This window comes from Pteropus alecto, unplaced genomic scaffold (assembly GCF_000325575.1).
Source record: "Pteropus alecto unplaced genomic scaffold, ASM32557v1 scaffold116, whole genome shotgun sequence".
In the NCBI taxonomy this organism is placed as follows: Eukaryota; Metazoa; Chordata; class Mammalia; order Chiroptera; family Pteropodidae; genus Pteropus; species Pteropus alecto.
In genome coordinates, this window is record NW_006439189.1 from 1 (window position 1) to 5154 (window position 5154).

Genomic DNA, 5154 nt, shown 5'->3' on the forward strand with positions numbered 1-5154 from the left:
GACAAACAGAGACTCATGGACAGGGACTATAGACTGGTGGTTCCCAGAGGGTAGGGGGTAGGGAAGGAGGGGGGAGGTAGATGGGTTAAAGGGGGTCAAATATGTGGTGACAGAAAGAAATCTAACTATGGGAGGTGAACACGGTGTAAATATATATATGCCTTACTGTTAAAGTGTATAGCAGAAGCATATTGGATTTAGTTAACCAATGTCCCCATAATAAATAAATTAATTAATTTTAAAAAACCTATCCTTGTATTTTTTTAATTATCTTTTCTTTTTGTCATTCTGAATGTGTGTATTCTGTTATTTTGTCTTCCAATTTGCTGATTTGATCCTCTGCCTTCGTCCAATCTACTGTTGAATCCTTCTAGTGTATTTTTCATTTGTTATTGTATTCTTCATCTCTGTCTGGTTCTTTTTTATGGTTTCTGTGTCCTTTTTTATGCTTACTATCTCTCTGATGTTCTCTTTATGCTCATCCATTCTCCCCATAAGTTCGTTGAGATTCGTTATAACCATTATTTTGAACTCTGTCTCTGGTAGGTTGCTTGCCTCCATTTCATTTTGCTTATTTTCTGGAATTTTCTCCTGATGTTTCATTTGTGGCATGTTTCTTTGTTTTCTCATTTTATTAGCCTCTTTTTGTTCATTTATATGTGTCATAAATATGTTTTGTCTCTCAGCCTTGGCCAGATGGCCTAATGTGGAAGGTGTCCTGTGTGGCCCAGTGGCGCACTCTCCATGATCCCCTATGCCGGGGGCTCTGGACGTGATCTTTGTGTGGGTTGTGTGTGATCTTCTGTTGTCGCCAAGTCTTTATTGTTGTTAGTTGATCAGTAGATGGGATTGATACTCAGGCTAATTGTGAGAATTGACTGCACCCACAGGGTAAGAGTAGCTGTGTGGGGTCTGACCCCACTGAGTGGGATTTACCCCAGTGGATTTGTGTACTTGTTGCAACCACCCTTTGTGTGTATCACTAATGGGACTAGACACTAATGGGAGCAACTAGGAGTTGCTCCATTGTGGTCTGGTGCCAGCCTCCAGATGAGTTGGTTTTGTGGTCCCTTGGGAGGGGTTTCCCAGGTAGGCCAATGTCAGCTGCTGCTTTGATTGCTCAGGGCTACTGGGTGAGAACTACAAAGTGATACACAGATGATTGTTGCCTATGCTGGATTTATAGATAAGTGGAAGAGATAATGCTGTAAGCAACGGTCATTTATCCCCCATCCCTGACCTATGGAAGTTTAGCAGAGGGACCAGTGCTCCTCAAGGCCTGACACTGTCTGTCAGTTGCCTGTAAGTCTCTGAAACTGGATGAGCCTCTGAGTTGTATGTGTGTTGGGTGACACAGGAACCCTTGGAGTCTCCTGGGTCTATTGAGAAAATTTCCCCGTCACTGAAGTGTCAGTTTACATGGTGTCTCTGTGGCTCCCTATACAAGTTGGCACTCTAGCAAGGTCAACTGATTTCACCTTGGGAATGAATGCTTCACCCCTGGGCATGGGAAGCTGCTTATCATTGTGCGTGGGCTCTTTGTGTATTGGTTGGGGCTGGAGCTCAGGGAGTCAAGGGTCCTCAGGACAATACAGACCCCTGCAATCCCCTCAAGAGATATTGCATCTCGTACAGGTAGCAGTGGTCTGCCCACAACTGTTTTCCCCGAAATGTGCTTACTATGCTAGCCAAGGTTTATTGCCTACACAGACTGCACAACTCCAGAGCCAAGCAGGGCAGGGGAGGCTGCCTGTCAATGGGCTGCAGGCACTTTGTGGATTAGGTGAAGATGGATCTCAGGGAGACAAGGGCTGTCAGGCCAATACAGCCTCAGTTTTGTTACGTCTGTGCCTGGGCATTCCCACTGTAGCCACAGATCGCAGTGAGACCAACTGCCATCTGGGACAGTCCCACAGACTCCTTAGCTCCCCAGACGCAATATTGCAACTCTTGCAGGCAGCAGAGGTCTGCCTGCCACTGATTTCCATGAAGTGCTCACTCTGTGCTAGCCAAAGTTTGTTGCCTGTGTGGATTGGGAGATCATGGGATTGGTGGGGCAGGGCTGTGGCAGTTCACTGTTAATGGGCATCCTGGGGCAATTTGTGGGTAGGGTGGGGTGGCGGTCTCAAGGAGCAAATGGCAGTCAGATCAATACAGCCTCAGGCTTGCAGCAACTTTGGTAAAGGTTCATGCATGCTCACAAAAGACCCAGATCACAGCAAGACTAGCTGCTGTTTGGGACTGGCCCACAGATCCCTAAGATCTGCCCAAGTTCATGTTGACAGCAGTGATCCGCACTCACAGAGCTGGCCTCCTGCTGGGAATGCTTGGCCCTGAATTGGATCAGGGCTTTTCAGCCATCCAGTAATAAAAGCCCTGTGCGATCTGCAGGTTGAGTGGGATCGGCTGATCCCCTCTGGCCAGCGCTTCCTAATGGATCTGTGGGAGGGGTCTGCTCAGTTGAGCTGGCGAGGTCTGTACATTGCCCGGTAAAGCTGCCCTTCCAGCCCTCATTCTGGCATCAGGTAATGCAAACTTTCTCACAGTGAATCTCACGCAAGCCTCTGACTCACTGTGGGTTTATCGGGTGAGTGTCAGAAAACCCGTGCATCAGTCCTTCAAAGGGGCGTCTAGGGATTCAGTCTCCTTCCATCTCACCCAGACAGCTGGAATCCTCTCAGGTTTTTACAGTCAGAGTTATTGGAATCTCCTCTTCCCTGAGCTGGGACCCTAGGCCGGGGAGCCACCAAATGAGACCAGGAACCCCTCTTCTTCAGGAGAGCCTCTGTAGCCTTGCTCTCCCTCCCGGTGTTCCTCCGCTACCCACAGGTGCAGGTCCACCCCAATTTGTGACTTTGCCCCTCCTACCAGCTTGGATACGGCTCTTTTATATTATCAGACATAGGTATTACCATCAGCTGAACTTCAGGTGATTCTCCACATTGATTATTTTATAATTTGGTTGTAATTTCAATGCGGACCTGGGAGGAGACAAATCCTGCTTTTACCTAGTCTGCCATCTTCCTCCAAGTCCTGATATTTTATTTTTAGTGTTTAGTTTCTATTGTGATATGAGAGTCTTTAACACATCTAAGCTTCTGCTACTGTTTTTCAGTTTTCATTTTTGGCTTTCCTCCTATCATATTTGAATTTTAGTCAGTCGATATTTCTGAATAAAAATACACAAAATTAATATGAAATTAAGGCATTTACAAGAGCAGTTAACATGCTACTGAATTCTATTGAGCTACATAAGTGTCCATTATATATGAAATTATTCTTATGCTCCATACATCGACATACTGAACACTATGTGTAGGCATTTTGCCATTGGAACATTTATTTCTTCAAGCCATTTTGTTGCATTAGTGGGAATTTTACATGCTGTTCCATGCAGAACTGCCAGATTTCACCTGAATAACATGGGTCACATATAGTAAAACACAGTCCAATACATTGGGATAAATAAAACATGAGTCTTCATTCACACATTTATTGCTTGTTGTATTGATATGGTTTTGAGCTTACAAACACAAGAATTCTGAGAAATTCCCTTTAATTAGCTTTCCATCAAAAAAAGAAAAAGAAAGATGTTTATGGTACATTTATAATCATTTATGCCACATTATTGATTTTATTCCTGTCAGGCCAGAACTTATGTTTTGATTAGGCATTGATAAAAAAGAACCAAACTCTCCACTTAAAATTTTACAAGTCTGGTAATTGGATGAACTTTCCATAGACTACTTTCCAGCTCTGTACATTTCAAAACTTATTTCTCCTCCAAAAACCACATACTCTCTGTGCCAGGCATCACAGGCACATTTGTTATTGCAGTACAACTTCTGGCCTTGCAAATTGGGCAGACTGAGCAGTAGCAGTATTCTGAAAGACATTAATACATTATCAGGAACCTAACTACACAGAAATAATTTTAAATTTCAAAACTAATATCACACTAAACCCAAACTCAATGCATTTCCATCAGCTGTCCCGTAGCCAGATCCCAAAATTTCCCACAGCCAGTCCAATGCCAACAACCAACAATGGGAAATATGATAGAGGGGAAGGTGGAATGAAAAGGGATGGCAGTCATAACAAATCGCTGTTAAAATACTTCTGTGAATATTATAAAAAACATATGGCCATGGGAACACATTACTAGGACTCCCTGTAGGCCCTTAGAAGGGGCCCATTAGTTTCATAAATTCATTCACCTCTGGTTTACCCAGCAGTCAAAGTGATTTTTAAATTATTTTCTTTTTCAACTAGTTTATATACAATATTATATTAATTTCAGGTGTACAACATAGTAAGTAGACTTACAATTTACAAAGTAATCACCTTAATAAATCTAGTACCCATCTGACACTAGACATAGTTATTACAATATTATTGGCTATATTCCTTATGCTGTATTTCACATCCCCATGACTATTTTGTAACTACCAATTTGTACTTCTTAATCCCTTCCCCATTTTTATGCACACCCCCAACTCCTTCCCATCTGGTGAACATCAGTTTGTTCTCTATATCTATGAGTTTGTTTCTGTTCTGTTTGTTCTTTTATTTTGCTCTTTAGATTTCACATGTAAGTGAAAACATATGGCATTTGTTTTTCTCTGTCTGACTTATGCCACCCAGCACAATATTCTCTAGGTCCATTCATGTTGTTGCAGATGACAAGATTTCATTTTTTATGGCTGAGTAATAGCTCGTTGTATATATGTACCACCTCTTCTTTATCCATTCATTCACTGGTGTACACACAAATTGCCTCCATATCTTGGCTATTATAAATAATGCTGCAATGAACATATGGATGCGTATGTCCCTTAGAAGTACTGTTTTGGGATTCTTTGGATAAATATCCATAAGTGGGATTACTGGGTCCTTTGTCTCTTGTTATAGACATTGTTTTAAAGTCTATTTTGTCTGATACAAATATTGCTATCCCATCTTTTTTTGTTTACATTTTTACGAAATATCTTTTTCTATCAGTTTAATTCAGTCTGTGTTTGTTTTTCAATCTGAAGTCAGTCTCTTGAAGGCAGCATATTTTAGGATCTTGTTTTCTTATCCATTTAGCCACCTTGTGTCTTTTGATTAGAGCGTTTAATCCACTTACATTTAAAGTAATGTTGATAGGTATGT